This window comes from Eretmochelys imbricata, chromosome 6 (assembly GCF_965152235.1).
Source record: "Eretmochelys imbricata isolate rEreImb1 chromosome 6, rEreImb1.hap1, whole genome shotgun sequence".
NCBI lineage: Eukaryota > Metazoa > Chordata > Testudines > Cheloniidae > Eretmochelys > Eretmochelys imbricata.
Window position 1 is genome coordinate 118259410 of NC_135577.1, and position 27801 is coordinate 118287210.

General features: G+C 41.2%; 1 protein-coding gene across 7 annotated transcripts in view; it reads left to right on the forward strand.

The window, feature by feature from the left end:
* Window positions 1-15285: 15285 nt before the first annotated feature.
* WDR89 (WD repeat domain 89) overlaps window positions 15286-27801 on the forward strand; it is a 44182-nt gene continuing 31666 nt past the window's right edge. For 2 of the 7 annotated variants that reach the window (XM_077819503.1, XM_077819504.1), the window contains exons 1-3: window positions 16011-16141; window positions 22525-22629; window positions 24108-24180. The gene's annotated coding sequence lies outside the window, so the exon portion shown is untranslated. The other 5 variants (XR_013346444.1, XM_077819505.1, XR_013346445.1 and 2 more) reach the window with 5 other exon arrangements.

The following is a 27801-nucleotide window of genomic DNA, read 5'->3' on the forward strand; positions in this document are numbered from 1 at the left end:
TAAAAGAAATAGCAGATGGAATGGGAAATGAAATGAAGTGCAAAAGCGTAGGCAGCATGAGAACTCTTGCAAAACCAAACCCACAATCCTGTATCACACTGATGAAGCTAAAAATACTTTTCCATGTAAGCAATGCTGTAGTTCAGTGGCCATTTGTAAAAGTTTATTTACTTTTAACCGTATGTTTACGTGATCAGCAGAGTTAGTTTAACCCCTTTATGTGCATTTAGGGCTTGATCCTGCTATCATTGAATTCAATAGCAAAACTTCCACTATCTTCAGTGGTGCAGGCTCAGATTGTTAGCCATTGCTTTTGATGATCCAAAGGCCATAGTTTGATGATCTCTGGTATAGATAATTCATTCTTGATGTTCATTCAGCCCTTGGCCTGTCTGCTACAACTGCCAAAAAAAAGTGCCAATTGTAAAAGATTACTACTGCACTGCACTGAACAATGGACTAAAATCACCTGCTTACTGCAGATCACTGAACAACTTTCAGAGCACAATGACTTTGGTCACTACTAACTGGGGATGGATTTGAATCAATAACCTGGAGCTTGAAAGTCTGCTATTGGGGCCTCCTGTGTAATCAATGGGTAAACTTCATATATATTCCTTCTGGGGGAATTCTGTGCCACTGCACAATGCAGAATTGGAGCTGCAGAGCTGCTGGCCACCAGTAGGGGCTGCTGGACTTTACAGAGCGCAGCTCACCTTGGCTGAAGGCAGCAGGCTCTGCTTGATCCTCATTCTCCCAGGGACAGGAAAGGGCCCAAGAGGCCCAGCTCTGGCAGAGTGCGAGTAAGGCCAGGGCCCCACCACATCATGTCCTCCAGCAGGACAGTAAAGAAGCTGGAGGGAGTAAAGGCTCTGGGGGTTCTGATATCTGGGCTGGGGATGCCCTACAGCTGGGCTCTGCGGGAAGGGGGGTGCTGGTGTCTGGGCAGGAGGTGCCCTGCGGCTGGGCTCTGCGGGGGATGGGAGTGAAGGTGTCTGGGTTCTGGGGGCCCCACACAGTCCCCTCCAGCATCCTTCAACTGGAACTGGGTTGCCACAGGGGTTTCTTTAACTCTCTGCTCCAGCGGGAGTCTTCTTTTCTGTTGTCTGTATTGTTGACAGGAATTTTGAAATAAATTACCAAAATAATTGAAACTAGAGTGTTTATATTGTGTTATTTTGACAAAATGTGCAGAATTTTGCAGAATTTTAAAATATTGTGCACAGAATTTTTAGGTTTTTTGGTGCAGAATTCCCCCAGGAGTTAGTTAAATAAAAATATATTTAAGTCTGCTGATTTTATGTTCTCTCTCTGTGTGTGTATGCGCTGTCAAGTTATTAAATAATTATGTGATTAATTGCTCTCTTAATAATAGAATACAATTTATTTAAATATTTTTTGATGTTTTCTACATTTTCAAATATATTGATTTCTGTTAGAACACAGAATACAAAGTGTACAGTGCTCTCTTTATATTTATTTTTTATTACAAATATTTGCAGCGGAAAAAAGAAATAGTATTTTTCAATTCGCCTAATACAAGTACTGTAGTGCAGTCTCTTTATCATGAAGGTTGAACTTACAAATGTAGAATTATGTACAAAAAAATCACTGCAGTCAAAAATAAACCAATGTAAAACTTTAGAGCCTACAAGTCCACTCAGTCCTACTTCTTGTTCAGCCAATCACTAAGACAAACAAATTTGTTTACATTTATGGGAGATAATGCTGCCCACTTCTTATTTACAATGTCACCTGAAAATGAGAATAGGTATTTGCATAGTACTGTTGTAGCCGGCATTGCTAGATATTTACATGCCAGATATGCTAAACATTCGTATGCCCCTTCATGCTTCGGCCAACATTCCAGAGGACATGTTTCCATGCTGATGATGCTCATTAAAAAAATAATGCATTAATTAAGTTTGTGGCTGAACTCCTTGGGAGAGAATTGTATGTCTCCTGCTCTGTTTTACCTGCATTCTGCCATATATTTCATGTTATGGCAATCTTGGATGACGAGCCAGCACATATTGTTCATTTTAAGAACACTTTCACTGCAGATTTGACAAAACACAAAGAAGGTACCAATATAAGATTTCTAAAAGTAGCTACAGCACTCAACCCAAGGTGTAAGAATCTGAAGTGCCTTCCAAAATCTGAGAGGGACAAGGTGTGGAGCATGTTTTCAGAAGTCTTAAAAATACAACAGTCCTATGTGGAAACTACGCAACCCGAACCACCAAAAAAGAAAATCAAACTTTTGTTGGTGGCATCTGACTCTCATGATGAAAATGCACATGTATCAGTCCGCACTGCTTTGGATCATTATCGAGGAGAACCAGTCATCAGCATGGAAGCATGTCCTCTGGAATGGTGGGCAAAGCATGAAGGGACATATGAATGTTTAGCATACCTGGCATGTAAATATCTTGTGACACCAGCTACAACAGTGTCATGCGAATGCCTGGTCTCACTTTCAGGTGACATTGTAAATAAGAAGTGGGCAGCATTATCTCCCATAAATGTAAACAAACTTGTTTGTCTTAGTGATTTGCTGAACAAGAAGTAGGACTGAGTGGACTTGTAGGCTTTAAAGTTTTACATTGTTTTGTTTCCGAGTACAGTTATGTAACAAACAAAAAATCTACTGCATGCATCCGATGAAGTGAGCTGTAGCTCACGAAAGCTTATGCTCTAATACATTTGTAAGTCTCTAAGGTGCCACAAGTACTCCTTTTCTTTCTACATTTGTAAGTTGCACTTTCACAATAAACAGATTGCACTAAAGTACTTGTATGAGGTGAATTGAAAAATACTATTTTTTTTATCATTTTTACAGGGCAAATATTTGTAATAAAAATAATATAAAGTGAGCATTATATGCTTTGTATTCTGTGTTGTAAATTGAAATCAAATACTTGAAAATGTAGAAAAACATCTAAAATATTTAATAAATTTAATTGGTATTCTATTGTTTAACAGTGTGATTAAAACTGCAATTAATCGTAATAATTTTTTATCACAATTAATTTTTTGAGTTAATCATGTGAGTTAACTATGATTAATCAACAGCCCATAAATAAATAAATAGTGTGTGTGTGTGTGTGTGTGTGTGTGTGTGTGTGTGTAACCTTTCTGCCAGGTGGAGCCAGCAGCAACAAGGGCCGGGTTCAGTATATAGGGGTTCCTTTTCAATGGTACAATACAAAACCAGCTCGAGCCCCCACCCCCTACCTGGGAGAATTACACACCACCCCCTGGGCGCCTCTAAGAGGCACTACTTCCCTTCTCGCAAGCACAGAGTCTGAGTGTAACAAAAACTTTTAATAAAAGGAGGGAAGTAACTCGGCAGTAATTTGGAAAAACACGGCAACTAGGATTCATAAACATAAACCACGAGCAAAAGACCCACCGTCACGTAAGTTGGGCAGTGTCCTTTTCCCCTTAGGAGGTCCTTGCCACACCTCTCCATCAGCCACCCTGCTAGCTGCTTGCTGTGCCTCTCCACAAGCCACCTGGCTGGCCACTTGCCAAGATGTCTTCAGGGCCCCCACACTTAACACAGCTCTCAGTGATTTAAGCTATTAGTGGGGGAGCCTCACGGCTGGTGCACACTGGGCAGTCTCTTGCAATAGAGACACTGTCCCGAAGTAGGTCTAATACTTAGACCTAGGTATCAGTGCTTTCAGGTCTGTAGTGTGTAACAAGACTCTCAATTGAATCTAAATTAGCTCTTTTATTATATCATAGCGAGAGGAACAGTCAAATGGTGTTTAAGACACTTAAACAGGACCCACACCACCAGGTACAAGTACCTACTTCCCCGCATTGGGCTTTGGAACCCATGTCCCCTGCTTAGCAAGTAGTGTTCAGTTGAGGGTAAGTCCCTCCATCAGGATATGCCAGGTACAGTTCTGCAGCCCTTGGTTCACACAAGGATAACAAACCTTTATTACTCCTGCCCCAATAACAAGGAGACTGGGGATCCAATACCAGCCACAAGTGATCATTTGGGCAAGAAATCCCATCCTGAGCACCTAGGCACAGTGGGTGTGCCCACGCAAACGAGATCAGCTCCTGAAGTCTTTTTCCACAGCTCACCACTAGATGTCAGGGGAGAGCTCATTCAGACTCTGCTTACATCTATATATATCTATATCTATATCTAGTAACCTCATGTTTTAGAAAATAAACCACCACCAACTGATTAATTATGGACCAATGATTACTAAGTATTTTTGTTGTTGATTTAAACTAAACTGGCTTAGTTATGACTGTAAAAACTACAACTGGGTTTTTTTAGTTTGTATAACTCAAATTGTCAATGACTTTATTTTAAGAACTAAAAATATTTATTTACGGCTGAGACTGTGATATGCCAAAATTCAGTCTGTTAAATGGTTTAAGAGTTGAAAATGCAACTGCTGCCAATATCTTTGGTATACTGGTAAGAGCACAAACAGTACCAATTTAGTATGCAGACTGGCAGGTGGCATCACAGTTATGTTATAGCAACAGCTGTTGCTGAGTTGGCCTCATTACTGTATCAGTATCATGTCTAGACTTCAAGCTGACTAACCTCATTAATATGGAGTTGAAGGAAAAATATAAAATTATTATAGTTAGGTTTGGCTCTTTGCTTCAATTCTTTCCATTGAAGGGCATGTCTGGACACTGCTACCACCCCTTGCTAGTCAATGCAAATACTTATTTCACAATCAGCGTTTGATAATACATGTAAGCAGAATCAGGATGAGCTCTACCCTGACATCTGGTGGCGAGTCATGGTGGGTTATGGAAAAGAACTTCAGGGGCTGATCTCAGTTGCCTAGGCACACCCACCCTGCCTAGATGGTCACTTTGGCTGCTGTAGAAGCCCCAGTTTCTCTGTTATTGGGGCAGGAATAAACTGTTGTTATCCTGTTAATACCCACCTGCTGAAGTGAAGAAACAGATTGACAGAGCCAGACGAGTACCCAGAAGTCACCTACTACAGGACAGGCCTAACAAAGAAAATAACAGAATGCCACTAGCCATCACCTTCAGCCCCCAACTAAAACCTCTCCAACGCATCATCAAGGATCTACAACCTATCCTGAAGGACCACCCATCACTCTCACAGATCTTGGGAGACAGGCCAGTCCTTGCCTACAGACAGACCCCCAACCTGAAGCAAATACTCACCAGCAACCACACACCACAAAACAGACCCACTAACCCAGGAACCTATCCTTGCAACAAAGCCCATTGCCAACTGTGTCCACATCTATTCAGGGGACACCATCATAGGGCCTAATCACATCAGCCATACGATCAGAGGCTCGTTCACCTGCACATCTACCAATGTGATATGTGCCAGCAATGCTCCTCTGCCATGTACATTGGTCAAACCGGACAGTCTCTACGTAAAAGAATAAATGGACACAAATCAGACGTCAAGAATTATAACATTCAAAAACCAGTCAGAGAACACTTCAATCTCTCTGGTCACTCGATTACAGACCTAAAAGTCGCAATATTACAACAAAAAGACTTCAAAAACAGACTCCAACGAGAGACTGCTGAATTGGAATTCATTTGCAAACTGGATACAATTAACTTAGGCTTGAATAGAGACTGGGAGTGGATGGGTCATTACACAAAGTAAAACTATTTCCCCATGTTTATTCCGCGCCGTCCCCCCTCCCTTCCCCCCCCCCCCCGTTCCTCAGACGTTCTTGTCAACTGCTGGAAATGGCCCACCTTGATTATCACTACAAAAGGTTTTCTCCCCCCCACCTTCCCCTGGCTCTCCTGCTGGTAATAGCTCATCTTAAGTGATCACTCTCCTTACAGTGTGTATGATAACACCCATTTATTCATGTTCTGTATGTATATAAATCTCCTCACTGTATTTTCCACTGAATGCATCCAATGAAGTGAGCTGCAGCTCACGAAAGCTTATGCTCAAATAAATTGGTTAGTCTCTAAGGTGCCACAAGTACTCCTTTTCTTTTTGCGAATACAGACTAACATGGTTGCTACTCTGAAACCTATCCTGATTATGTGAATCAAGGACAATGGAACTGTACTTGGCCTTTTGTTACGATGAAGGGATTCACCATCAACTAAGCAGCACTCGCTAGGCAAGGATCATGGGTTCCAAAACCCAGTGAATAGAGAGAGGCTGGGGACAAGTATTCATACTTGGTGGTATGGGCCTCCTGGTGAGGGCCTTACATGCTAATTGCACTTCCTGCTCTCTCCTATGCTGTGGAATATCAGAGCTAATTTTGATTCCATTAGCAGTCTAGTTACAGGCTGCTGAGCTGAATTCACTGTGAGCCAATGGTGCACCAGCACTGAGGCTCCCCTACTACAAGCTGAAATCACAAAAGAGCTAAACTTACTAAGAGTTGAAATCACTGAGTGTTGTGTTAAGTAGTGGGGGAGCCTGAAGATATATTGCGGAGCAGTTTGCGGGATGGCTGGCAGAGCAGAGTGACTCTTGGAGCAGAGCTGTTTGCAGGACGGCTAGCAGAGCAGAGTGGCTGGTGGAGCAGAGCAGTTTGTCGGATGCCTGGAGCAGCTCATGGGGGCGGCTGGCAGAGTGGAGCGATTCGTGGGACGGCTGGTGAAGTGGAGCGGAGCCCCATGGAGAGGTGGGGCAATCAGCTTTGGACCATGTAAGGTGCCCCTTAACCCCCCCCCATCTCCACCCAGGTTGGGAGGTAAAACTCTGCAGATAAACTTTTGAATTCGGGGGCTGCCCTGACCAGGGATAGAGACTTTTGGGTTGTTGGACTTTTGGGACTTTGGGTGATTTTGGGTTGCTGGACTCAAGAACCAAAGGGAAAGGACACGCCCCAATTTGCTTGGGGTGGGGTTTTTGCTCATGGGTTGTGTTATGAATCCTGTTGGTGGTGTTTCCCCAACATAATGCCACATTGTTTCTCTCTGTTATTAAAAGGGTTTTGCTACACTCAGACTCTGTGCTTGTGAGAGGGGAAGTATTGCCTCTTGGAGGCGCCCAGCAGGGATGGTATATATTTGTCCCAGGTCACTGGGTGGGGGCCCGAGCCAATTTTGCATTGTGTTATTGGAATGGAACCCCTAGATACTGAACCCGGCCCTTGTTGCTGCCAACTCTGGCGGGCAGAAGGGTTACATTTACTTTTAGTGGATGCATTATTTATAATAATGGTAATATAGCAATTCTGAGACTGTAACTAACTGGTCCAAATACACAATGCTTTTCTCATATTAATTTGAAATTGTGAAGCCCAATCATGACAGATGCTAAGTATTCTCAGTCTGTTGATTTCAAGGGGATCAGGCCCCAGGTCAATAAATAAAAATTATAACCTCCTCAACAAAAGTGCAATCCAAAACTGAGTCTACTTAATAACTGATAATTCCATAAGAGAGGCAGAATAATTTCTCAGCAGATAAAATGTCAAGTGTGTGTGTGTGTGATGGAATTAGAGCTCCTCTGTCTTCTTCATAGCATACGTGTAACGCACCTCAAGTGGCATTTGACCAGGATTCATCATCGAATTAGGACCACTGGTTGGATCATTAGCTTCCCTGGCCTGGGCCAGGTACTGACAGGGAGTGTGATGTGAATGGTGATCCAGCTGCTCTGTAATAATTTATGAATAATGTATGACCTAGTTATTGGGAATATTTATTGTATGACTATGTTGGCTTTGTAATAGTGGGGGTTTGTCAGGACAAACAAGCAGGAAGGAAAACAACAGCTCAAGACAAGTCACTCAGTCAACACGAATGGGTTGTTAAGAAACAACACGGGATAGGAGAAGACCCAGCAAAAAAAGATGATCAGAAGGACTAGTGCAGTTTAAAAAGGGACTCTTGAGAAAGAGGACAGTAGTTGCTGGGGTAGCTGTCCTGGGAAACCACACAGACACCCAGCCTGTTTTATCATCAGATGGGAAGCCTTCAATAAGAAAGATGTGTGTAGACTGTTTGTTTTTAAAATCCTTTTTCTCTTAGGCTTTGTTCCTAAGGTGGGAATAAACAATACTTTAGTTTTAAGAAAGTTGGCTGGCCACTGTATGTAACACTGGTCACATATTGTAGAAGGGAAGAACTGTAGATGCCAAACTCAGTTGGACCTGCTGGATAGGCATGGTTGCTATATAAGGTACTGTAGCCCGCCAGATCCCAGTCTAAGAATGGGAGAACTGTGGAATTCCACCCCATAGGAGGTAAATGCACGAGACCTAACCTCTGAGGGGCTGCACTCAGAGAGACCAAAATGGGGGCAGAGGTGCAGTAGCCCTATCACTATGACAATGTGCACAATTTACAAATACAGTCTGTTAGCAGTATTTATTTTTATTACTGTAGATGCCCCACCAAGAGAGGTTCCCATTGTGATAGGTACTGTGTAGATATATAGTAAAAGACACACATTGCCTTAAAGGACTTTTTCTTACAGGTTACAACAGGTGAGTGAAATAGTCTGGGAGAGAGGAAGGATGTTTGTGTACAAGATGGGCTTGCCATTATTAGGTGGTAGCGTTCTGTAGGCCTCATGGCAAAGGTGAACTCTAAGGACTGATCTGATGGAGTATATGGCTTTGTAGATTTTGGGGGGGAACGTTTCCCCACGTGTAAGATACAGCATGGGAGAAAGTACAACAGTGCTTGTAGGAAAAGTGGGCAAATGATGGGCTGATGATTAGTGCTATAGTTGGTAGAGCAAAGGTAAGGAATAATTGCATGATAAGCTCAGAAGATTTAAAAGGTAGGGTGGAGCTGGGACAGTCCTTGAAGATAAAGACAAGAATCTTGTGTTTTGAGGCAGTGGTTGAGTGGAGGAACTCATGACGATTTCTTTCATTTTAATATCCAATTATTTAATTACTATCACAGTATGACCCATGGTCTCTAGTACTGAGGTATATTTAGTCATATTTAGGAAATCAGAAATTCAAATATCAAAGTGATAAAATTGCTTAAGGAATTCAAAGGAGAGCAAGCAATCCTGTTTATACAACTAAGTGCTATAACTATTTTTAAAGTCAAATAAAATTCAGTTAACACTTTCTTCTTCATTCATGGACAAGGACTGCAATGGAGAAGGATTGTTTAGTACTATAGATGGAGAATGAACTTTACCAAATGTTGAAGATTTGGTTCTTCCCCAGACTTTATTACATCTATTCATGTTGGTAATAATACTTAGCACTTCTACAGTGCCATCTATTCAAGGATTTCAAGTGTTTTAACGTTGATTAACTAAGCCTCAGACAACCCTTGTGCAGTAGATATTCTATTTATATTTTATAATACTTACTCAAAGATAACTCTTGGACACTTTAGAAATACATAATTCTGTCAATAAATGTTCTCAGCCAGTTCAAACTGCAATGAACAATACACAAATTTAGCATCTAAAGCAGTTCACCTAATGATTTACCATGTTGCTGTCTTCTGCACCATCATAAGAAACTCATGTGTCACTGATTTATTTTTAGTTTCTATGCTTATTCAGTGTCTGCTGGCTGACGTATTGAAAGGACACCATGCTTCTTGGATAAAAGAGCCACCTCACTCTAATATGCTGGTTGGTAGCTTTCCTGGCCATCTCTGGAACTTCTTGCATATTTTTCTTTTTAATGCTAATTTTGTAAAGGATCTGGTATATATTGTTGTTGATACATCTCAGGAATCAGTGATACAAATTCAGAGCAGTAGATACGTTCAACACGTACATATTGCTTTTCAAATAATAGGTTATGTTTTGGGGGATGGGGAGGACCGTATTTAAAATTAGGTTTTATTTCTCTTTTTAAGTACCCAGTTCTCACTGTGTTTGTACTGGAAAAAAATCTTTTTGTTGTAAGTCATTTGAGATTTCCACTTTCACATGATGCAGAGCTTGGCAGATGACAATATAAAATGAAGCAAATTTGGAGTGGATGGTGTTCATCAAGCCCCCAGGCATAATATAGGCATTTAAATACTTATTTATTAATAATTTTCATTTGAGGTGCTCAGAAAGCATTTGAGAAACTGCAATCAAGCGTTGAGTAAATCATGTACTTTTGCTAATTACGTACAAAAAACTATGATAAAAGGACATATCGCAACATCAAATGCTAGAATGGAGATACCAACAATTTTCTCAGCAGGGCAACTCAAAGCTCCCAGCCTCCTGTATTAGATAATTTGTGCTAACTTTCTCCATCCTGCAATAAAAATGCTTCCACAGGAATTCTCACTTGAATACTTGAATAGTTACTCATGAGCTGCTCAGGAAGCCAATTTAAGATTAAATAACCCTATTGAATAAAACAAAACTGGGCAGACCGTGCCCAACAACCCAAGCATCATCCACCATATGAAGATCTCAGTATCTCCACAGTACTGTCCTTCACCTTCTTCATGGGCACTTTGGTGGCCTCTCTACAGTTCAGGATCCATACAGGGGAAAAAGGACTGGAAACAGGAGGGGATGCTGGGGGAAGTGAGATGGTAGAGAATGACTATCTTCTCCCTGCTAATACCACAGAGTTTACCTGGAAAAGGCAATCAGCTCGAAGATTCCACAAAAGGACTACATACAGGAACAGTGAGAACATCCCTGGCTACATTAGATAGAATAATAACAATGACAAACATTAATAGTGGTGAAAACTTCTCCTGCTTCAGAGGACATGCCAACCACTACCTGTGGTGGATAACAAAGAATAACACCTATAGCCAGGTTATTCCATAAGTGTACGCTATGGGGTTTGGTTTTGCATCTTTCTCTCCAGCATCCGGTACTGGACTATTTCAGATGAGATACTGGACCAGATGGTCCACTGGTTTGATTTAGTACGTCAATTCATATATTCCTAGCTTGAACAATATATTTTAAAAAAAGTAACTCTAACTAGCAATAAAAATGAAATTGACCATTGTTCTAGATTGACTCCGCAGCAGAGGTCTGACATTCAGAAAATGGTTTTTTCTAATACAATACTTTTCAGAATGAGATTGGAGTACTAAATATCACCTTTGCAACTGTAGGAGGATATAACTGATTTTGAAGCAGTTTTTTCAATGGGAACAATGAATGAGAAGAGGAATTGGTTAAGCATATGGCCAAAAGCATTGCGAAACATCCCAGCAAGTTTGTTGATGGTTGTTAATCTAAAAATATTTCTCAGTTCGAAACTGACAATTTATAGTGCAACAATAGAAACTGCATCAAATTCATTGCTGTTACACAAAATATATGTAGCATGTTTTAAAGTCTTCAAAATGATGTCATCCACCAATCTATACATACACTTTAGAGTATTTTGCCAGTTTTGCCACTAATTTCAATGCAGCCAGGATTTCACTCAGTCTTCTAGTTGTTGCATAATTAATTACTTAGGCCCTGATCCTGCAATCAGAGTAAGGTGGGCACTCTTGCACCCGTGCAGCGTCCTACTGACTTTAATAGGAGTCCACCCACCTAGATTTGATTTGCAGGCCCTTCGACAGCGTATGTCTGTTTCCATAGCATTTTTATATTAGGAACAAATTCCTCTTGCCCGCTCACCTGAAATTAGTGAAACATCGTTACCATTTCATGATCAATCATAGTCAAAGGCAGCAGAGTACATTTTGTGTTTGAGCTTGTACATTTTCATAGCAATTTTGAAAGGCTGTTATATCATAGAATCTTAGAATATCAGGGTTGGAAGGGACCTCAGGAAGTCATCTAGTCCAACCCCCTGCAGAACTAAGCATGTCATTTAGGTCTTTATCATGGCCGTACTGTGTTTATACATTATATACAATTAGATTTTAAATGCACAACTCAGAAAAAAATCTGACCCATGAAACAATTGTTACAGAACAAAAAATACAAAAACAAAAATTACTCTGTCTTCTGTGTCACTACGAATAATGATGTCTGCATGGATAGCAGGCTTCTGTACTCAAGTAAGACGTTTGTCTGTAACTTGTCATGAATGCAGAAAGCTATACCAAATACACTACACTAATAAGAAACCATTTAGAAATAAATTTATCTCTGTTGAAATCTTGGTTCACAAATATCAACATCGTTGTGAATTACAGAGAAAGTTGACTGTTTCTCACAATATTACAGGATGTTCCTAGATAAGAATGTACTCTAGTAGTCACAAAAACAAATTATAATGCTGCCAGAATAACCAGACAACAAAGTAACTGCACTGTAATGTGAAATGGGTAGATTAATGGTCATACTGCAGCATGAATAAAAGTTTACGTTTATTAACATTAAGTATCTCCACCTGCAGCTTCTCAGGGTTATCAAAAATTAAGCTTTGCAGATAATTGAAATGTCAGTACTCTGGCCTTCTGATATCAACTTCTGCTTACCCTATGTGACCTGGGTTGTTAAAAAAAAAATCTTATCATGACACTGAAGAACAAGTCATGTGTTTACTATGTGTGGTTCTACAGTTATTACCCATGTGACTTGACCACATTATTGGCTTTAGCTAAAGACCTTGTTTTACTTCAGAAAAACATTAAAACTTACACAGTCAGCTCAAATGTGATTCAAAAGTTTTGTGTGTGTGTGTGTGTTTAAAAAAAATGGCAGTGGCAACTAAACTAATGGAAATGTTTCTATACTGTTTAAAAAATCCTCCTGCAAACTTTTATTTTAAAAATAAATTTTCACTTGCAATATTTGTAACCCATATTTAACACCATTCAGTTTTTGCAAAAGAACATGAAACTGACTAGAAATAAGTTATAAAATCAAAAGTTAGTCATTTCCACTAATCTGTGTTGGGGGAAATAACAAAATGTAAATTAAAAACTTTAATGCTAAAAGGTAAATTTGATTTTAAAAATTCTTTCAACTTCTGTAAGCTTAGGTATTTGTAAAATAAATAAGGAGAATTACTTAATTATACCAATATAATTTGTACACGTAAGGCTGTTTTTGTTCTTCTGGCTTTTCTGAGTTTTAAATTGGTTTATCTTTTTTACTTTTTTATTACTGGAATGTTTATATTTAACCCCACCCCCCATTTGGAAAAATGTAATAACAAAAAGTTGTAGGAAATACTGACCGACAGCTGTTTGATTTTTTTTTTTTTTGGTTAATATTTGTCTCAGGCTATCCTTAAGCTTAGACTGACTACCTCCTCTCATTCTGCCATGTACTCTCCTTTTCCTTCTGCTCCTACCTTCCTACTTGGTTTCAGAGTAGCAGCCGTGTTAGTCTGTAGCTCACGAAAGCTTATGCTCAAATAAATTGGTTAGTCTCTAAGGTGCCACAAGTACTCCTTTTCTTCTTCCTACTTGGATTTCCTAAGTAATATCCCTGTGATTTCTCAAGCCTGCACTGTTCTATGTATCACACAAGTTGTAGATCCTGATCCTATGAGATCTTCTACATCTCTGAATCCTGAAGTCTATAATCCCACTGATTTTAAGTTTCCATGCTCACTACTGGCATATTATGATTTTTGTTGACACTGGCTGTTGCCTCAATCCCATACATCTATAAAGGAAAACTTAGTCCCCACTTAAAATCTAGATCAGATACAAATGAAGCAGTGGAAATTCAAATGCACCCCTATTTTTAAAATTCTTAATTTAATTCATAGAGATTCTGTGCCCTACTCTGTAAGTGTTGTTGTATTATCAACTACAAACACTGAAAAATCAGCAGCTCTCCCTACTTCCACCCTCCCAAAAATAATGGGGTTGCCTTAGAAATCATGTGTTTTTAAAAATATGTATTTTGGATTATTTTGATTTGTCTTCTGGTATTAGAGCGTTGAGAGTTTGTGTTTTTAAGCTTTTCACTGCACTATTGCAGAATCTTCTTTTAGCTCAAGTGGCAGGAGCCTGGGCTTTTGGAGCTGCAGGAATGACTTGTGTCCCTGTTGTAGTTGTGTGGGACTGAGGGACTTTAGTGTAGTTGTAGCAGTGTTGGTCCCAGGGTATTAGAGAGACAAGGTGGATGAGGTAATATCTTATTGGACCAGTATAGAACCTGAAGAAGAGCTCAGAGTAAGCTTGAAAGCTTGTCTCTCTTACCAATAGAAGTTGGTCCAGTAAAATATATTACCTCGCCCGCCCGCCCCCCCCGTAATGTACAGCACAGCAACAGCCATAGGGGTCTCCATGGCTGCAGATGTAGTTACATATGAGCATGAAAAAGGTTGAGTGTGTATATGGGGCTGGCAAGGAGACCAACCTGCATGGGGGTAGCTACAGTGGAAAAGAGGGATGTTAAGAGCCCAGGCCTATACTGTTCATAGCCCTACACACCTGGCCCATGCACAGTGGCTCATGGCCCTTCACTGTTCATAATACCACTTGCCTAGCTGGTACCAGGTGGCCTGTCACTACACATAGCCTGGCCTGTACTGGGTGGCCCGTCACTGTTCATAGCACTGAATGCCTGTTCTGTATAGCATGGCCTGTCACTGTTCACAGCATAGCATGCCTGAGCTGTTCAGGATGACCCATCACGGTTCTGAGCACCCCATGCACAGGTCGTATGGGATGGTCTTGGGCCCATCATTCTTAATAGATTGTTGCACAGCTGGGCTGTACAAGATGATCTGTAACTGTTCGCAGTGTGCGTGCCAACTCTCCAGGATTGTCCTGGAGTCTCCAGGAATTAAAAATTAATCTTTAATTAAAGATTACGTCTTGTGATGAAACCTCCAGGAATACGTTCAACCAAAATTAGTAACTCTACTTTGCAGCACTGCATGCCACAGCTGTACATGGTGATGTGTCATTGTTCATAGTACTGCATGCCTGGGCTTTCCGTTGTGGCCTGTGCCTTGCCACTACTCATAGCATTGTACGCACCTAGTGGTCTGTGGCCTGTCTGTGTTCATAAGATCGCAGGCCTGGGCTGTCCATGATGAACTTGGGACTGTCACTGGCTCAGCACAGGATGTCAGGGCTGTACAGGTTGGCCAGTCTCTGTTCATAGTAGTGCAGCCCAGGGCTGCATGAGATGGACTTGGCCCATCGCTGGTCAAAGCAATGTACGCCTATCCTGCAAGTAGGGTGACCAGGTGTCTGGTTTTCAACTGGAACAGCCGGTTCAAAAGGGATCATGGCGGCTCCAGCCAGCGGCGTGCAGCGGGGCTGGCAGGTTCCCTGTTAGCCTCTGTGCCAGGCGCCCCCCCGGAAGCAGCTGACATGTCCCCCGTCCGGCTCCTTGCGCTGCTCTCGCCTGCAGGCACCGCCCTACCCCAGCTCCCATTGGCTGCGTTTCCCAGCCAATTGGAGTGCGCAGCCGGTGCTTGGGGCGGGAGCAGTACGTGGAGCCCCATGGCTGCCCCACCTAGGAGCTGGATCTGTGGGTCACTTCAGGGGCGCAGTGCAGTGCCAGGGTAGGTAGGAACTAGCCGGCCTTCGCCCTGCAGCACCGCCCACGGGACTTTTAAGGGCCCGGTTGGCAGTGCTGGCCGGAGCTGCCAGGGTCCCTTTTCAACCAGGCGTTCCGCTCGAAACCGGGACGCCTGGCAACCCTCAGCGCGCCCTCGGTTGTTGGGGTGGCCTGTCGCTGTCACAGCCTAGCACTGCACCCCGGTCTGTACATGGGCCTGTCGGGGGGTCCCGTGACTGCGTGGGGGCCAGGGTCTGGGTCTGTTCAGAGCACCGCCCCCAGCTCCGCTGCTCCCGCACGCCCCCTCAGCCCGGGAGCAGGTTCATCACGGCCAAGCCCCGCGCCCACAGGGGTCGCCCCTACGTTCCGGGTACCCCTCTACGGGGGAGGGGTGACGCTGCGGGCCTGGCCGCCCCGCCTATGGGGGAGGGGTCAGCCCGCCCCGCTCCGCCCACAGCCCAGTGAGGCCCCCCCCGCCAGCCTCCTTCCGGACCAATCCCACTGCCCGCGTTCCCGAGCTGATACCCAATCGTGAAAGCGGAAACTCAGCGCAAAAACAGCCAATGGACGGCTGGGCTGGGTGGGGCGGGACTGTGGGCAGCAGCCGGCTCGGGTGAGCGGCGGATGCAGACGGGGTTGGGGTGAGGCGTGCAGCGTGCGCATGTCTATGCGGGGCCTGGGAGAGAGGCAGGCGGCTCATGGTGACGTCATTCCCTCGTGCCGGGCCCGTCGCGCGCGCGTGTGGGTCGGGGGGAGAGGCGGAGGAGGCTGCCGCAGGGAGTTGAACTGGTGTGTGAGAGGAGCGAGGGACTAGTTCTGGGGGAGGGCCATTGCGGGGAGTCAAAGGGCGCAGGGCCGGGGGAGGCTCTGTGGGTTCTGGGTCAGGGTCTGTCTGGGGGGAGGGGTTCTGGGGCAGGGTCTGTCTGGGGGGAGGGATTCTGGGGTAGGGGCTGTGGGGGGGGGCAGGGTCTGTCTGGGGGGAGGGATTCTGGGGTAGGGGCTGTGTAGGGGAGGGTTCTGGGGTAGGGTCTGTGGGGGGGCAGGGTCTGTGTGTGTGGGGGGTTCTGGGGTAGGGTGTGTAAAGGGGGGAAAAGTGTGGGGGGGGGGTTGTACAATACGTTTCAGGACCCTAGCAGTAAAAGACTGCTGAGTGCGTGTGCACTGGACCGTGCCCAGCTTGTGCTGACATCTTGACTTATGTTGAATAGTCCTTGGTGCTTCCATTCTCTCATCAGATGTAAATTACGGATATTACACATCTCTGCGTAGAGCATACTCTTTTTGTTGTTGCCTAGAACGCCCCATGAGAAAAATATCTTGATTGCAACATGTACAAATTGAAGCTCAAGATTTTCTCGCATATGTATAGACACTGGCCAGCCTCTTGGTACCTTCCATATCCTGTTTGTTACAAGGGTATGATAGCAGTTTTTTGAGATTTCATTCCTGGCAGGTATTGAGAAATGCATTTAATCTCAGAGCTGTCTTGCTGAGGCTGCTTCCTGAAAATGAAAGACAATGCTGATCACCAACATCTTCACCTCTCATCTTTCTGCCAAACTAAGTTGAAACGGTTCTCATTTCTTTGGTTGTGATAACATCCATGTTGCTGATATCACACCAGTAAAAATGTGCTTCCTTTTATTCTCTCATATCATCAAGATCCCTAGATACTGAAGTGGGAGAAAAGCATGATTTAACTCTACAGTGCCACCAGTATCAAAACTTTCTTGTATGGTGTTCTGTTCCAGATTTCAGAAGTGGCACAAAATAGAAATACCTTGAGCACTGGTGAACTTTTAGTTTCCAAATGAATGTACAAGGAGTAGCCCCTACTGCTGTTAACAGGGTTTTGATAATTTTTTATTCTTAAAATTGTGATTATGGTTTGACACACTATAGCTGTAAATACATATGTATCATACTGCTCTGACAAAGTCAATATGAAGCAAAGGCAGAACTGGCCTTAAATATGCTGTTCTATATATGAATGTAGGTTTTGGTGTATTTTATTCCTCTTGGCCCATTACTTCTGTAATTTTTTCCTTTAAGAGTCTGTCCCTGTTTTTTGCACAGTTATGTGTAGTGAGTTTCTTTAGCAATGCAAATAATATTTCACAAATATTTCTCAGATACATTTGTTCTGAGTGTAGCAGTGCATCAAATGAGATGGTCCAAAAGATTCTGGGGCATCATCAGTTTCCAGATGGTAAACTCTTCAGAGAAAGAACTGTCTTTTTGTTTGTGAAAGCGTACTAGATGCGTAAGGCACTATGGAAATAATATTAAACTTATAACGCCATGAAAAGGACATGTTCTACTAGAGCTATATTTGAGATGTGAGACTTGCAGTTGAATTCCGATGCATGCTACTCAGTCCAACCTTCCATCAGTTCATGCTATACTTAATACCTAGTAGGCTACATCTAGACCAGTAAAGATCCTGAAGTCCTGTTGGTATTTGCTGCTACAACTCTGTTATCTGTACACTATATTTTAAACATTTAAAAAATTTTGAAATTTCAGGAGGCAGGGGAGGGCAAAGATTGTACAGTCCAGCTATAGAATATTCCAACCATGTCAATAGTGCCTTGCTAGAAAGAATAGAGTTGAATGGCTAGTGGCTTTTCCTTCAGCAGTATTGATTAGTTAAAATTCCCCAAAAGTAGTTATGACTTACAGCAAAGTGAACTCTCATTCTGCATCAAACCATTTGATGAGAACACTTGAGCCATTTTCTGTTACAAATGGGCAACAATTATGGGAGAAATGTTAGAAGATGGTATATCTCTGAAGACACCTACATCATAGTGCATGCTGTTTGGCTGTTAGATAAAATCACATGCAGTAGCATATCATGCTACATACTGCAGCACATACTTCTCTAAAATATGAAACCAAGTGATCTATAACTCTACCACTGGACTTGGATATGTGACTTTAAAATAAAATCCATATCAGCCTCTCATCTCTGACCAGTATATAATATTTTTCCATAGAATCCCTGCCTCATTCAGTGCACAGAAAGGATGGTAGTCACTGAGGCCTGGCCTACGCTGGGGGGGGGGGGAATCGATCTAAGTTACACAACTTCAGCTATGTGACTAACGTAGCTGAAGTCAACATACTTAGATCTACTTACTGTAGTGTCTTCACTGCGTTAAGTCGACTGCTGACGCTCCCCTGTCGACTCCGCCTACACCTCTCGCTCCGGTGGAGTACTGGAGAGTGCTCGGCAGTTGATATATTACGTCTTCACTAGACGCGATAAATCAATCCCTGCTGGATTGATCGCTCTGGAGGTAAGTGTAGACGTGCCCTAAGAGAGCAGCTATTCAATATTTCTTTTTATCCTAATCAATAAGTGTATAATCCCATGCCTTATTTACTGCAACATTCAAACTCTTCATTGGATATAGAAGTATTAATTTCCTCATGGTCTTTTCTCTGGTGCCCATCACTGTAGTAGCTGATAATGCTTCACGAACATGAATTAATTTCTTCACAATATCCATGGGAAGTAAGGTGGTATGTATTTATTAGCCTCATTTTACACATGGGGAGTGAAGTCCAAAATTATCAAGGGTGATAAAAGTTTTATAGGCCTTTATATGTTCAGACCACAGGTCCCATTGAGTTGCAGCTGAGAATGCTAAGCACTTCTGAAAATGAATCCCCAGGTGTCTCTATTGGGTACACAGAAAATGAGGAACGCAGTTAATGGCCATCTGTGAAAATTTTGGTTTAAGTGACTTGCCCAGAATCTCACAGCTAACAGGAACTCTGTGATAGAGGCAGGGATAGAATCCAATTCTTCAGAGTGGTGGTTAAAGCAGCCTCATTTCCTGCATAATCCCCTGCTTCATTTGCTGCATAACTTCCTACCTCTGCAATAGATGAGGTAGGGGTCCTACAGATAAGTCTCTTTCATTATACAATCCTGTTCATTCCCTGAGTACTGGCCATCCTGTGCATTGAATGAAATGCGGTCTGTCACACCACTTCAGTTATCCTTCACCAGCATTGTGTTTTATTGTGATGGTCAAGCAGGCCACCCCCTGTAATACTATTTACATATATTTACCATCCCCCAGCCATCTGCCCACTTGCTTCTGGGGATGGGAACAGGACTAGCAACAGCCAATTTTGACTATCTCTGTCTTCCTCGGGCTTTCTGCTCTCCCCAGAGCTTTCTTCCTCTCAATTTATATATTCCCAGCTGCTAGGTTCCTTCCCTCTGAAATGATCCCCTCAGCCATAGCTCAGTTAATTGGTCTCAATAAACTGATACTGGTGGGGATTTGAGTCTCAGGCTGAGTCAGCTCCTGACTCAGTACATACTTTCCAAAGGACCCTGTAACAGTATGATCATGTAATTAAAGACTGTCATAATGCCTAAGCAAAAGGGGGCCAAATTAACTATGCGCAGGCAACCTTAATTCTGGCATTTCCTCACTTTTGCGTGTTCAATTTTGCAGCTGTAACATTCTTTTAATATATATGTATAATATATGTATAATACAAATTTCCTAAGTTTTAAAGAAAGCAAACTGAAAAAAACAGAAACCATATTGACCACTATATGGGTCATGAATAGAATTGCAATCTTTAGACCCCCAGCACAGACCTCTTGCCACATGAGCTAACTAACTGTAGTGGTAGTAGGCTGTTGTCCTCTGTGACCTAGCCAGTGGAGATTGATGAAAGACATACTTTCTTAGTCTGTTTCACAGCTATTTTCTACACATAAGGAGGAATGATGATTCTCAGGAATTCTGAGTTCAGTTCAAAGTTCAGGAGGAGAGTGTTTTCTGGTGGTTATTGATCTTTTTTTATATCCTGTGCTCCCAGTGTCAAAAACCGAGGTGAGGTTGAATTAAGCTAATCATTTACTGTTTCCACATGTCAGATGTAGAGAAAGTAACACCAACGAATCGTCAGAGTAAGAGGGTGTTAGGTTATAAAATGACAAGATAATGCTTGTCAGCAATTTATCTTTGAGAATTTAGTTTTAATCTTAGATTTTCATTTTGTCATTTGACTTTTAACATATAGCACTTGCGGTTCATCTTTGTGGCCCATATTCAAGAAACATTGCTATCCACAAAATCACTTAAGCACCTGCTTAATTTGAACTCAGTAGAGCTCAAACACAAGTGCTTTCATGAACTGGGTCCTATTATGGAATATATACATTATATTGCAACAGAAATATCATGGAAGCTAGTTAAGTGACATGGCATTTTAATGTACTGGCCTTTCATTTTTTTAGACATTAGTTTGATCACCAGGAAAACCAATTCTTCAGGGACAGTTTTCCACATCACTAAACATAACTTGAAGTCTTCTCAAAACATGAATTACAGAATACTGGAATAGCTTGGATGCACTACGGTGCTGTTGAAACAATGTGGCCCAGATCCTCAAAGGTATTTGAGGATCTCGGCTCATGTAAAATTTTGTCTAGGAACTGCATGTGCTTTGTTTAGTTCTAGCCAATGCCGTCACAATCTCTTTCAGTGAGATTAAAATGCACTAAACTAGACAATCCTATGCAATGTCTGGTTATTACTATGCCATCATTGTTTGAATGACTGTAGTCATAGTTTAGAGTTTGGTTCAGTTACTACTTGGAATAAACTCTTATTTGTAAATGTTTTGGGGAGATCTATATTTTCTTTTTGTTTTACTTAGATTGTATTTTACTGTAATCTGCTGTTGCTTCTGCTTGGTTCTGTAGTGACGTATTGTAGGATCTCAACTACCCGAACACTAGAATTATTCATATAATTAGAAGTCAATTTAAAGAAAAATACTGTAACAAAATGTTCAATAAAGGCTTCTCTTCTCCATCATTTGCTGAAACCATTCATGGTTTATTTTTTATTTGGCCTTAGCAGCACTTTCCTTTGACATGTAAAGTCTTAAAGTTTTCTTTTATACTTCTGTAGTGTCTGTAATTGTAAACACCCATCTCCTTCCCCCATACAGCCAGAACTATCACACTCTTCTTGTTTCCAGATCTGTCCATTATTGCCAAAATCTCTTGCACAGCTTTTCAACAAGAATTAATAAATACAAATGAATAAGTGCCTTATAACTGGTAAACAATTAACAAATTGGCAAAGTGACCTCATAAAGTCATAGATTCTAAGGCCCGAAAGGAACATTACGATCATCCAGTCTGACCTTCTATATAACACAGGCCATAGAGCTTCCCAAGAATAATTCTTAGTGTATACTTTTTAGAAAAACATCCTCTCTTGATTTAAAAATTGGCAGTGATGGAGAATCCACCAGAATCTTTTGGAAACTGTTCTGATGGTTAATTACTTTCACCCTTAAACATTTACATTTTATTTCCAATCTGAATTTGTCTAGCTTCAACTTCCAGCCATTGGATTGTATTATAACTTTCTCTGCTAGATTGAAGAGCCCATTATTAAATATTTTTTCATCATGTAAATATTTGTAGATTTTAATCAAGTCACCCCTCAACCTTTTCTTTGTTAGACTCAAGGAGCTCAATCTATTTAGCATATCTCTATAAGGTATGTTTTCTAATTCATTAATCATTCTTGTGGCTCTTTTCTGAACCCTCTCCAATTTATAAACATCCTTTTTGAATTGTATGTCCTAGACTGCACACAGTTTTATAGCAGGGTCTCACCAGTGCCAACTACGGAGTTAAAATAACCTCTCTACTCCTAGTCAGAATTCCCCTGTTTATGCATCAGCTCTTTTTGCCATAGTGTCACACTTGGAGCTGATGTTCAGCTGATTATCCATCACAACCCCCTAATCTTTTTCAGAGTCATTGCTTCCCAGAATAGAGTCCCCCATCCTGTAAGTATGGCCTGCACTTTTTGTTCCTAGATGTATACATTTGCTCTATTAAAACACATTGTTTGCTTGTGCCCGGTTAACCAAGCAATCCAGATCACTCTGTATCAGTCACTTGTCCCCTTCATTATTTATAACTCCTCCGAATAAACTAAAATTGGAAAATTGTTTTCTAGACAGGGAGATGTGTTGGCTGTTCCTCAGATAGGCAGGTTCAGCTACTAGTGATTTTGGATAATCAGGGAGCCTAATCTAATAAGCATGAGGTTATGTCTGTTGTTATGGAAGTGATGGAGATAGTAGAAATTAGCATTATGATTTTCTTACAGGATCTGAAAGGACAAGCAGATGGTTATGAAAGCACTAACACTTGTTCAAAAAACACACGTCTATTACTAGCAAACCTGATAAAAATTCTTCAAAACTTGTATTAGGTAAGTGGATTTGTTTTAGTTTATGTAGTTTCCACAGTTAGTGTACTTTATGCACCAATCCCAGAGGGAGAATAATGGATTTAAGACAAAATCAGTTGAACAGCTGAACAGATAGGATGCGTGTTACATAATTGCATCATGCTTTGGGAACTCTGTTGGGGCCCAAAATTCTAGTGCTATATTAATTTGAGAAGGGGTAGTGTCTCAGCATGACATCTGTTGTGGAGTGTGGTGCAGACTTTGACACTTGCTGGATGTTTGAAGAGCAAACACAGGTGTGTGTTGTGTGACAAGTGACTTGACTTCTGTGTTTGGAGATTTGGAATCGTTGTCTTGATAATGACAACCCTAAATGTTTACAACCCTTGATTCAGGCCCTCCAGAAAAGCATGAGAGTAGCATAAAAATCATGAGATTTTAAAAAAATGGTGTGCTGTTTATTTGCATTCCAATTTCTGAACTTTTAGGGTATACTGGGGTCATGTTTTCAAGCTTTGTGTCACAACAATGAGGGCCAGAAACTTACTTTTTTAATGAAAGCTGAGATTCTGTGTAATCCCTTGATTCCAAGAATTGAGCCTCTAAGAAAAACAATAAATTGGGTGAGATTCGTGATGAAATTGTGAGAGTTGGCAATGCTGTTGTCAGAAATGTTTAAAACTTCATTTAAGTCTTCATTGTAATGCCAAAAACAGAAGATAATTTTTCATTTACCTAAATACAGTAATGTGTGCTGGTAAAATAGTGAGGAGATTAGAATTGCATGACTGTCCAAAGGTAGTTCTTCACATGTTCTTGTAATGATTAGATAATTCGGCATTACTTCGATCAAATTACTGTATTAAACTTCTTTAAAAGCTTTGATTCTCTAGTTTCGTGAGGATGGTGTTTCAAATATTCATTGACTGATGGTCAGTTAGTGACACCAAGTGGATTTATTAGGGAATAACATGTTCCATTGATGAGACGTGCTGAAATATCTTCTTTGTGCATGTAATGAAGGCATCAGTGGGAACGCCAGTTAAGGTTGAATTGAGATGTACACTTAGTTCAGGACTAAAATCCTTATGCTTCACACTTCAGTGAGTAAAAATAGTTTCCAAATTTGGCAGAGGACAGTTGAATTTTCTATGTAGAAAGAATTTTCTTTGCAGAAGAGACATTTAATAATTCTCTCTTTTTCAAATTTTGCCCTGACAATCTTGCAGATTTCTTGCAGGGGGTGGGGGAGGCAGGCAGAGTCACTATTTAGGGAGGGCAGGAGGACACCACCCGCTCTCCCCCAAGTTTCATACCATATTATAATTTTACGAACAATACACATATCTAAAATATGATGTTTGTGCAGTCGCATTCTTTTTGCTGATTTTCCCAGCCTGTTCCTACAAATCCCATAATCCACAGCCGCCACCTCATGGCGCTCTTCACTTCAGTGGGAAGTGTATTAACGCATGGCATCACTTCTTGTGTTGAAACAGTCCTGTGTCTACATACACATTGGTGGAGGTTGGAAGAATTCTGCTTTTTAGACATCGTGTTCCATCCTTTCTGGTACGTATGTTTTTTTCAACGACGTGTGTCATTATTTGGTCTCTTTGATTAAAAAAATAATCCATTTAAGTTGTGCACATCATATTCAGTTGATTCTTTAGTCCATCACTTCAGTATTCACTGAAGTTCACAGACAGGCTTCAGGCAGAGTCTGCTTCATTTTATAACATAATACCTTGTTTATTTGAATTACATGAAGAGTAAAAGTAAGAAAATTCTCTGAACGCATAGTGTGCCTATGTTCTAACTCATGTTCTTACAATGTAAACACTTGTTGCCCTGACAGCCTGAAAACACACACACATAATAATAGGCCAGCGATTTTTAAAAATTATTATTATAGTTTTAACTAGTTTAGGGGATTGTTTTGTTGTTCTTGGTACTTCCTGTCAAAATGTGCAATGCATATATATTCTCTGTAATTTTATTCTTTCAAAGTTTAAGGATTACAGTACTGTTCTGTTAGTTTTTTTACAGGGCTGTGTATTTCATAATTTTGTCTCTTATGCTTGGTTTCAGAGTAACAGCCGTGTTAGTCTGTATTGGCAAAAAGAAAAGGAGTGCTTGTGGCACCTTAGAGACTAACCAATTTATTTGAGCATAAGCTTTCGTGAGCTACAGCTCACTTCATCGAATGCTTATGCTTAAATTTAATTCTTTGAGTAGTGAATTCTAAAATGTCTAACCTGCCCTGGCTGGAGTAATTATCATTATTACGCTTATTACCATCTTCTGCTTTGTCATTCATTATTTAAAGTGATACAATCAAATAGTAGTAGCCTTCTAGAATGTAAACTTAGCTTGTACTCACCTTAGCAGTGCCAGTTGCAAGAAAAAAAAATAAAGCAACTATCTAATATTGACCAGTGTCATTAACATTAGTGAAATACCTAAGTTTAGACACTGTGCAGATGAAGGTTGCTTATTTTCAAATTGCATTTTTAATTGTATCTGTAAAATAACTTAAAATTTGAAAGAAATAAGTATGGTTCCAAGTCTGATACTAATAGTAATGATGGAGTCAAATGTTAGTGAGTCATGTACATGATTGTGATGGGTAAATGTAAATGCCAAAATAATTAGAAAAATAAATCCCTGTTCTTAATGAAAGAGGGAAAAAAAAAACAACTAAATCGCATATGTTAAAATACATTTTTAGTGGAGTGAAAAACAATTGACTAATCGGAGGTTCTCAAACTGTGGGTTGGGACCCCAGAGTGGGTCACAACCCCATTTTAATAGGGTCGTCAGGGATGGTGTTAGACTTGCAGAGGCCCAGGGCCGAAGCCTGAGCCCCGCTGTTCTGGTCAAAGCCAAAGCCTGAGGGGCTTCAGCCCTGGGCAGTGGGGCTCAGGCTTCAGCTTCAGCCCTGGACAGCGGGGCTCAGGTTACAGGCCCCCTGCCTGGAGCTGAAGCCCTTGGGCTTCGGCTTTGGCCCCCCTCTCCCTCATCCGCTACACAGGATGGTGGGGCTCGAGCTTTTGCCCCCCCCGTCTGGGGTGGTGGAGCTCAGGTGGGCTCAGGCTTTGGTCCCTCCTCTTGGAGTTATATAGTAATTTTTGTTGTCAGAAGGGGTTCGCTGTGCAATGAAGTTTGAGAACCGCTGGAGTAGATAATGGCAATAACACAGTGTGTGTCTGTTAGAGAGCCAGAGTTATTGCTTCAGTGTGTGATATCCTGTTCCCTGAAGCATACCTCCATGAAGAGTTCCTTGTTGAATTCTGTGTATATGCGTGGATGTCTTTTTTTTTTTTTTTTTAAAAAAGCAGGGTTATCTAACAGTGCTAAGCAGACACATGCTTTATATAGTGTTTGATTTGACTGACCATTTTTTCCTTTGGTTTCTTCAGTTTTATTTTGCAGAATGATTTGTTTTCACCACTAATACACTCACTAACATCTGATTCACTTGTGCTGCCATAAACCAAATCAGAGCAGGAAGCAGTAATCATTTCCAAGCCTTTCATGTAATTGGGGGGAAAGAAAAAGGGAAAAAAATACTGTTTTATTTTTTGCTTCATAGTGTTTCATACGTCTTTGTTTCATTTATTGCACAAGTATTCACTGCCTCATTGAAAGGCATTGTTGTGTTGCCTTTAAATAATATTTAATTTAATAAAAATAAAAGAATAGTGTAGATTTTATTTTATTACTATTTTTGTATGTTTAAAAGCTAATGTAAAAAAAAAAATTTCCCATGTACAGTGGCACCTCTACCACCACAGCAGAGGAATATTTTATCATTTTTTAAAAGAAAGGCCCCTGGCTATGAAAACTGTGACAGTGAAGAACCATCCTTTAGGAAGCATTTGCGCAGATCATTTTCAAGTAGCATTGTTCTGCACTCAGCACAGAAAAACAAACAGGATAATGATCCTTGTGCCAATATATCAGTGGCTACCAACTACATATCTCAGGATGTCCTGTGTGTTCTGACATCACCAGCGGGGTAGAAGGTTTTGTTAAACAGAGTTTACCTGTTCATGACAGGAAAAACAACAACATCTCCATAGCTTATTTCATTGCACAAAGAGGAACAACCGATACAGCCTAAGGTTGACATTTCAACTGTAGTTGGTTTTCTTTGTACCCCTTTATTGAATACTCAGTTGTAGAGGATTCTGTTTTTTGCTTTCAATGGCATCACTTTACTACTCAAAGCACAATTGGACCAGGAGAACAATGCAACAACAGAACATTCATTGAGTGTAGCTTTAAGAAATGGGAAGATTTTCATAGTTTGTTAAAACAACATCCATTCAGTTCCAGGCATACGGCAGTTTTCATCTCATGGCAAAACTACTTGAAACTTAGGAGCAGCAGTTCAAAAAGTGTTGCAGATCAACTTGTTTCCAGTCGTCAGGCTTCCATAGCTGAAAATTGCCAGTATGTTGAAACACTCTTAAAGGTATCCATGCTCTGCATGGTATTGCTTTTCCACAGCATGATGAAATACCTAACTCTAGCAATCAAGGCAATTTCATGGAAATTCTTGAGCTGGTTGCTTCAACTCAGCCCAGCCTTTTGAATAGACCAAGAAGCAAGTATGGACACTGTGATCCAGTGTGTCTGGGGCAATCCTTACTGGAAATGCCATGGTCAGGGCAGGCTGCAAAAGGGAGAGCAGATACTCCCAAGACTGGTGGGTAAGTCTGAAGTTAAACTCCCCAACCAGTCACAAATTGTGCTCCTGATCCCCCACACTGGTTATTGAGAAGCTGAAAAAGGAAATCACACAGCCCCCTTTATTGCATTCCAGTTCTCTGGCTCCAAGTCAGCACATTGGTCCAGTACAGTAAGAAATTATTTAAACTCTGTTCACATATACAAAATATTCTTCTGACCCCAAAGGGTCAGCCACGTTACCAGGTCAGTATAAGTTTGGATCTTACTCAAAATACCACACTGCCAGCCAATCCGTTGCTATCTAAAACTAAAGGTTTATTATAAAGAAGAAAGAACAAGAAGAGAGATGTTAAATGGTAAAGCAGTCACGTACGTACAAAGATTCAAAGTCCACGTATCAGGCTCCTAGCAGTATTGGTGAGTTTACTGGCTTGAAAGTCCCTCTGGAACACATCCACCGCTTGGATGGGTCATTCAGTCCTTTGTTCAGAGCTT